Raw genomic sequence first — 9,413 nt, 5'->3', positions numbered from 1 at the left:
TAAGGAGGATGCTAATGTATGATCCCAATGCTTATGCTTATGATGGAATTAAATGAGGGATCTTAGGGTCAAAATTGGGGTCTTACAGATGTAAATAAAAGAGATAAAGTTCCTCCCCCACACTTAAAAACCGAACATTGTCCCCTATGTTTCAATAAAAGGTGGGAAAGGAAGATAGGACCAAGATGGAGTGCTTAATGACGGCCTCGGTCTCGTGCTCGTCCATACTCATGCCAAGGAGGTGGTATACCTATGTGATGCATGTACTCAAGCAGGTCTTCGATACCCACACGCATGCCCTGTATTTCTTCAATCAGGACCGATAAGTTTTGCTCGGTTCTCTCTGCGTAGTCGTGATGCTGCTCCTGTATTTGTTGGATATGTGCCATCATGTCTATCTGTTGTCTTTGTATATCTCTCAAAAGCTGGCCGCATTCGACATCTACATCGTTACGGTGCCGCAACTCACAGAGGACATCGTCAAGTGCCGTCCTAAGGACGACATAATCACATTCCTCTCGGAACTGGTGTCGGGGAGAGGTACCTGCAAAAGTGTTAGAAGGGCCAGGTGCGATGTGTGTATCTGTATTAGGGTCAGAAAAAGTGGGATCATCTTGCTCGATCTCATCATATTCATTATCAGTCTGACCACCTTGGTTATCCTGCACAGGCATGTCATTAGGGGCGAGATGACCAGGTTCAGGGGCGGTCAAATCATAAAGCTAATTGTTCGTGTTACGTACATCTGTGTATGTGTGTGGCAGGGTAAGATAATCTTAATCTCTAGGTTTCCAACCATGAGAGAGTATCTTCTGTCCCGCCTGGCCTTAATTAAGCGTTGGGCTCGACAAGAATTGATATCCAGGGTGGGTGTCGGTAGGGGTTATAGAGTTGCAAGTTCACTATCTAAGCCTAGTACATGGGCTATGGAGGTAACTAGACCTCCTATACAGAATGGGGTGGCCCCTCTTGCACAAAGAAACTGCAAGTGATCCAGCATGAAAGGAGTCACATTGACTTGTGTTGGTGCAAAAAGAAAAGCTCTTTAGAATTCACACTACTGTTGTTTATTCGTCCAAAAAATGTGTTGGCTAGTATGCGATGCAAATAGTTTATGGTCGGGTTATGGATATGTGAAGCTTTGAGCCCCTCCCAATCGGAAGTCTGTTCACCCTTTAATTGTTCCCAAAAATGGAACGCTTCATACTGCCATTCCTCTTCTAAGGGACATGCATATGCTATACCATTCCCATGGGGAAAATGCAGCATGTCCCCAAGTGTATCTTGGCTCAGTTCGTAATCCCTATTAAACATTATAAACCTCACCATTCTAGAAGAGTATTGATCTACCATAGGTGTATAGTAAGTGAAATAACATAAAAATTCCAAAGTCAGCCTCTCGTAGGTAGCGTTATTTAACGAACAAAAATACGTTAAATCTAGTCTATCTGGTATCCATTGTAGACTATCGAAAAGTCCTAAATTACGTAGGCAAGATTCATCGTATACCTTGTTGGAGTTACTAAGCGTTCGTAGAACTTCAAGTACCCCCCCTTTTGTAATTCTCCAACTTCACTTTCACTGAAGACGAGATTTGACAAGTCTGCCATTGGCCTTCTTGTTCTAGCTTGGACTCTTGGAGGCGTGATGTGTGTCTGAAGAATGATTTTTAAAATGGGGTTCAAATGAGGTTTGGAAATGTGGTTGAATTGGGTGATGAGAGTTTAAATAAGTGAATTAGAGAGGGAGTTTGAAACGTTGAAGATGAAGGGTGTTGGTGGGGAGTGGTTCAGGTGAGTTAATGGGTTTTGGAAGTTGAAAAAGTGTGAAAACATGGGGTTGTGCGTTAAAAAATGTGTTTTTGTGTTTCTGAGGTTTGTGGCGAACGCCATGAGGGTTATGTTGAAATCCACAAACCTTAAATGTGGAAATTTCGTTTTACCTGCGTGGCGAACGCCAAAAGCTTCAAAAACATACTTTTTTTTGTTTTGTGGTTTAGGGAAAAGTTAAAATGCATAAAATGATATAAAATAATACAATGTAAAATAATACATGATAAAACTAAAATAAAATAAAATAAAATGACATTAATAAAATATAAAATATTCGCTATGTTTTACTTCGGTAGCACGACATAACAATAAAAAAACCAAAAAAATTGACGAAGAAGCATAAAATAAAAGTCTTGAAAGGAAATCCTAAATAGAAAGCATGAAATGGTATCCTCCACCACACTTAAACAAATTAGTGTCCACAGTGCTTCAGTGTCAAGTAGGATTGCAGAAAAAAATCTTGTAGATCAGCCACTACGACGATCAGTAGGATAGACAATAGGGAGCCTGGAATACACCACTTGGTGAAAGTGATCAAATTGTTCTTTAGCAATGTCCATAAAGTCGTAAAGGTCTTGGCGAATGGTAGTAACATCAACTCTTATAGTAGCGACTTCGGTCCGAAGGGTTTCTAGTGCCAGATTATGGTTGTTACTAGAAGTGGCACGAGCAACAAAAACAAGCATATGTGTATCGGAGAGAGGGGGAGGACTACGAAATTCATAAGCATGAGGTGTTTTAGGAGGTGAAGGTGACTCACCTTGTCCTTCTAAATCATAAAGCTAGATGTTATGGCTGTGTACACTGGTTCGCTCAATGTTGGCCATGGTGAATTGGTGAACTACCTCATGGCTGATGTAAGACCCTAATTTTGACCCTAAGATCCCTCATGGCATCATATCATTGCTCAGTGCATTGCGTCAAGGATCATAGCATGTTTGGTTCCTTAACCCTAGGGTTGGGATTTGTGTGAGTGGTTTCAGACCACCAAGCATGCTTGTATTGTATATTATTGCTTTTCTTATTTTGATTAATAACCAAAAGCACAAAAATATGTCACTTACTCTTTTTGTTTTGAAGCTCAAGTGATCCTGTGCTCCCATGTTCCTAGGAGGCTCCTAAGCTCAATAAAATGGCTAGATGAAGAGGAGAAAAAGCATGACAATGGTCCTCAAAGTTATTAATCATCATATATGTCTCCCAAGTATCTCAATTTTCCAATTTTATCAAGATAACCCAAAGGGCTTGAGGATTGTTTCCCAAGGAAACCCTAATTCAACTATGCTTTGACTGTGCCTTGCTCATGAAGCAATCTCAACCTATGATCAAATTCAATCAAGGGAAGTTCTTTCATTCATCATTTTATGCAAATATGAGCCTATGTGAGGCCCCTCAATCATTCATTCATCAAGATTTGAAGTTTGGCCTTGAGAAGTTGACCAGTCAAGTCATCTGACTAAACTGAAGATCACTGAGATACAACTTTTGATGTGTTTGTCAAATGAAGATGACCCCAAGAGAAAACCTGTTCGTAGAAACCACATGAACAACTTTAATATTCATCAAAACTCCATTTGAAACTTGGAAGGTCATCATTCATTTCAAAAAATTATAGGTTATTTTGACTGAAACCCTAATTTTGGGTGAATTTCCCAAGGACTTAACTTCCTTATTTTTTATGATTTTGAGGTGGGACAAAATGAATTGGAACGTTTTAGATGTCTACTTAAAATGTTATGTTGGACAAAATTTCATAATCCTAAAAGAAACACATGTGATAATACAAAACATTATAGGTCACTTTTGACCTAAGTCATTGAATTTGAAAAATACCCAATTTCAAGTGCCCATAAAGTTCTCATGAAAAGTCCAAATGATGCAAAATTTAAGTCTAAGTTGATCATGTTGAAAAGATCTACAAATTTGATGTTGGAGGTTTTTCCATTTAAAGCGTGCATCATTGAAACAGAAGGGCTTGAAGAGGCTTGCTTTTGGTGAAAATTTTCAAAGGGGAACTTAAACATGTTTTGTGACCAAGCGTTCACAGCCAGTTTTCATTAATTTTCAAATGCCAAATTAATTTTTTCCCAACATGACTTTTATTTATTTTATTTTGCATTTATTTTTAAAATACCAAAAAAATATGATTGACTTGTTGGCTTGTAATCTTCATTTCTCTTCTGTTTGACATTGGTTGATGATGACTTTGTTCACATTTGATTAATTGAAATTGATACTTGAATTCTCTTTCCATTCATTTCATCTTCATCCCTTTCTTTTTATTTTGGCCAATGAGTTAATGTTTTATGGTTGGTCTTGACAAATGAGAGGTTTAACCTTCTTTGATCCAAACCAAACTCAACTTGATCCAAGATCAAGTGAGTTGTTTTGTGTCCAAGATAGGTTGCTTCTTGGTCAAGCAAAAAACCTAAAGTCCATACAAGGCCCTTTCCCTTTTGTTTTGACATGACAAGTTTTAGGAGCTTGGCTTACTAATCATGATCTCTAACTTGTGTTTTTTTGCCTATAGTTTTATGGACCGGCCTCAGATAGGTGTGACTACTACATTAGTCCACTTACGATTGCTTAACATAGCGCTACATTGTCTTATGACAAACTAACATAATCATACTAATTACTAACTTTAATTTCTTGCAATTTACTTTAATGCAATTTATTTCTTGCTCATTTATTCATATTTCTTTTCATTTTGCTCACGTGAGCACATATTTTATGTTTATGTCATTTTTCTTTTGCTCATTTAAGCTCATTATTGTATATAAATATATTGTTGTCTTGTGATTGTTTTGTCTTTGTTTTGTGTGAACCTAATGCAAAAGGAGAAAGGACTTAGAACTAGGACATACCCATGCTTAAAGGAGTTCAAGAGCAACTAGGTCTTATGCCTTTAGAATGCTAAACTTGTTGAAGAGCAACTAGGCCTCATGCCTTTAGAATGCTAAATCTCCAAGTCGACTTTAGTGGATTTCTCATCTAACCTATTCTTTGTCCATTCCCCTTATTGTGTTGTGAACTTTTTGATGTTTGCTCTTGTGTGATAGGGATTCCATCTTAAGACAGTAAAGAGGACCATTGTCATTGTACGTAGGAAATGGGTTCATCCATTAAAACAACAAACTTGTATATATAATCTATTCTCTTCTCATCCCTCCAATCTTTTGCACATGTTTTCACAAATACCAACCTACAACACATATTTGCAAAAAGAGGTTCCCTTAGAGTACTAAGGATGTTTTGGGTGCGTAAAACCTTCCCATTTCATAACCAACCCCCTTACCCAGATCTCGGACATTTTTATTAGTTTTTTATTTGATAAAACTTCTTACATGGCTTTTGTTCGCTTTTTAGCCTTTCCTTTGGACAAATAAAAGTGCGGTGGCGACTCGAATTATATGTTTACTTTTGGTTTAGCCAATAAGCCTAAAGGTAACGAAAACCCCGCTACAACTGATTAATAGCTGGAATTTCCTAGGTCCAAGGTTTCTTATTAATCTTCTATTAAAACAAAAGGTAATGTCCATTGGTCGGATGCCGCCTAGAGGGGTTATGCAGGAGAGTGTTGTTCTTAGGGCTAAGGCTGCAGCAATCATGGTGATTTGTCCACCAATTAGGATGGGACTATGAGTAGCATGAGAAATCCTATTTAGGTTTGCAAGCATGAAGGTCACAACATTAACTGGCCTGGACTGAAAAATACAGAACAAGATGAATAATTCATCTCTAGACACACTAGTACTGCTTTCCAGTTTTCTAAAAAGGGTGTAAGCTAAGATCATATGGAAATAACGAATAGCAGGGTTATGGATTTGAGCGGAGTGCCTGGAATTTGGTTCAGCTCATGTCTCTCCAGAAATTTTAATCCATAAATAGTCAAGTTCACGGGTCATAGATGCATCCTCTTGTGCTATAGTGAAAACGTCGGGTCCATTAGGAAATCCTAACAGATAAACCATTTCGCAGTGGTTAAAATTATAGGTGTACCCAAAAATCCTAAATGACACTCGTCCTCTATTGAATCCTCTCCCTTGTTTAGGGTCATAGAGAAAGGAACTTAGGAATTCTAGTTTTAGTTTACGGTATGTTGAGAATTTCTTCCTAATAAAGCTTTCCCACCCAAGTTGGCGCTCTCTCTTATACCTAAGGTAACCATGGTATGTCCATCAGAATATTTGGTCAGTGCCGCCTCTCTCTGAAAAAGAGTTTCATAATGTTACCTTTGTGCCACGTTTCTAAAAGTAACAACCATATTATCTACGTTCTTCATTCCTAAAGTTACTATGAAGTTAGTAGCCTGAAAGGAAACATGAAAAGAGTTAGTACTGGTGAAAACAAGTAAACCATGGGTTGCCTCCTGTAAGACCCTAATTTTGACCCTAAGATCCCTCATGCTATCTCATCATATGCATTGGCTTTGGGATCACACCTTGGAATCCTCCTTACCCCTCATTAATTGGGTTTGAATTGGGAGAGATCACCAAGCACATTTAACTGTATCATAATTTATTTTTCTTTGTTTTCTAACCCAAATACCAAAAATATGTGAATGTATAGCTTTGTTTCTTTTGTAGGTAGTGTGTGCATCCACCAATGCCTCATCAAGCTCACAACTAGGGTTTGAGACCCTCAATGCAAGGAGGTCGTTCAAGAGATGGTTTCATATGGTTCAAGAAATCATATATGGATCCCCATGTTCTTTATTTATCATTTGGATCAAGAAATCATTAAGAGTTTGAAGCTAGTTTACCTTGGAAACCCTAATTCATCAGGGTATCTTGTGTAACTTCCTCAGCAAGTTTCTTTAACAATTAGTCCAATATATAAAATGATACTTCATTTCACATCATCTTATGCATATATTATCCTCCATGAGTCCAAAATATCAAGATAACTTCAAGTTTGCAAGTTCGTTTAAAGAGGTTGACCAGAAAAAGTCAACTGATCAAAACTGGGGTTCCCTAGAACCTATATCCTACAATATTTGTCATATGAAAATTATTCTAAGAGAAAGATTACTCGTTATCACATTCCAAACAACTTTCATGTTGACATCAAGAGCTATTTTTGGTTGGAAAGTCAATTTTTAGGGTGAAACATTATAGGTCATTTTGTGTGTGCCCTAGTTAGGAGGTCAACTTCCAAGGACCATAACTTGCTCAATTTTTATGATATGAAGGCCATTCAAGTTCCTTGATTAATTTCAATATGTTCTATCCAACTTTTATTCTTTGAGAAATGTTAAATTCAACCTGCAAGGGCATGTTCGAAAAGGAAACATTATAGGTCATTTTGGACCATTACCATTGAACAAGTAATTCTCCTCAACTTCTAAAATGCATAAATCCGTCATGCCAAATCCAAACTAGGTCACATTTGTGACCAAATAGAAGAGGAGTGAAATATCTACAACTTTAGTGAAGGAACCATTTCCATTTGAAGCTCATAGCAAAAGTTATTCAAGGTGGAAGAAACGATCATTTGACTTGGTACTTAGAAAAATTTCAACTATGTTTGATTTCTCAAACTTATAACTCAAAATTAATCATGATCCTAGCTCCAAATAGAAAAGTGTTCAACATCAAAGTTGTTCCCCTTGATCTCACCTTTCCAAAAAGTACAAGATCACCTCATCTGGACCAAGATTGAGGGACTTTCTCGTGGTTCCTTTCATAGGTTTGTTTTGGCAAGATTTGAGTTCATTTATCCATTTCCTTTTGCATGCTTACATGTTATTGCCGCAAGGTCAATTGTTCACGAATTGAAATGTGGTAGGATCATGAATTGGGACCAAATCATTGCCCATGCATCAATGCACCAAACTTTCTAATTTTGGCAAAATTTTCAGATGGTGTAGAGAGCATTTCCCTTGCCTATTTAAACAACTGCATTGCATCAGAACTTTAGACACACCTTGCCCAAAATTTGCCAAGTGATCCCAGAACCTAACACCATAGAATTCCTTGAAGGTTTCTTTGAAATCGAGTTTGAATTTCACCTTCTATTTTGAAATTCAAAATCCAAGGATTCATTTCCTTTTTCGTATTAATTGGTCACTGCAAGCAAGAGGAGGAAGATCCGAGCAAATTCAGGTCAAGATCAAGCCAGATTCAAGCTACCCGAAAGTGATTTTTCAGGAGCTTTGAGCTTTCGATTCTCTCTCATTTCTTCACTATTCTCTTTGATTTTTGGTTGGCTGAAGTACTACCAATGCAGGCAATAAGATTGAGTTGCTTTGAGGTCAAATTGAAGCAACTCAAATCATGAACCTCAATTTTAAAATCCATGTATCTTTCAATAGACTTGGAATTGGATAAAATGGAGGTTAGATTCGAGATCCTAGGCATTTTTAATTTAAAACCATGTCCTTACTTTTCATTTTTGTGGTGGTTTGTGGTGGACTAGTCCGGTGAGGTCCACCAGAGAAGATGACCGGAGCTAGGGCTCCGGTGGTGTGCTAGAATTGCCCAGACCATCTGATCATGTATCCACATTCTAATCCTGACCCTTGCTTTTGAATATCATGCGTGTAATGCAGTTGACTGAGGTGATTTATGGAAGCGCGCGCTTGGCCATCAGATCTTCCACCTCAATTGATGAGGGAGATCTGATGACCCTTAATTTTGATATTTTTGATTTTTCATTTAATTGCCTTTTTTTGTTTAATTCATAATAAATCCATTTTTAATCCAAAAAATATGGGACTTTCACAAAAAATCTTTAAATATTTTTCTCTTCCATATTCTGAATTAAAATCAGTTTTTTGTATTATTTTTTATATTTTTCATGAATTAAATGTTTTTGTGCATATTTTTAATTGTTTAAAAATATTTCTGACTTTCTAAAAATTGTGAAATTTTTTGTCTAAGGTACTTTGAACTTGTTTGACCTAGGATAAGTCCCTTGGCCATTTTTTTGGTGTTTTGAAGGGATTTGATGTTTTATCCAAATTAAAATGTATTTTAATTCATTTTTAATGTGTTTTTTAATTGATTAAATGTTTAAAAATTATGTTGAGCCATTTTTGAGGTCTTGTGGTGTTTGACTTTCTATTTGGGCCTTGGTCATGGTTGATTTGACTTTTGTTGGATCAAAACCATTGTATTTAGGGGATTGATGAAATGTACATTTTATCTCCCAAAATGAATGGATGGTTTTGATCAGATGAAATTCCTCTCATGATCAATTTATGTTTCTATTTCCCCTTCCCCCTTCATCTTCATCCCTATTCTTCCTCATTTCCTCATTTGCCAATGAAATCTCTAATGTCTAAATGCTAATTGATTCATCAATGACCTTGTGTCAGATGAATCAATACAAGTATGACTGAGATAGGTCCCTCCCATCTTCTTTTAGTGTGTGGTATGTTTTAGGAGTTTGTTTCTTTGTACCAAATCTCTAACATGCATTAACACCTATATTTTTATTGCCCGGCCTCAGATAATTGTGACTTCTACATAAGTCCAATTACGATTGCTTAACATAGAGCTAAATTTGACAATCAAGGCATAGTATTCTAGTAAGTGAGATTGTAAGTCCCCCATTCTTCATGGCATCGTGTGGAGA

This window comes from Lathyrus oleraceus, chromosome 2 (genome assembly GCF_024323335.1).
Source record: "Lathyrus oleraceus cultivar Zhongwan6 chromosome 2, CAAS_Psat_ZW6_1.0, whole genome shotgun sequence".
Lineage (NCBI taxonomy): Eukaryota > Viridiplantae > Streptophyta > Magnoliopsida > Fabales > Fabaceae > Lathyrus > Lathyrus oleraceus.
Note: the sequence above shows the minus strand (reverse complement) of the source record.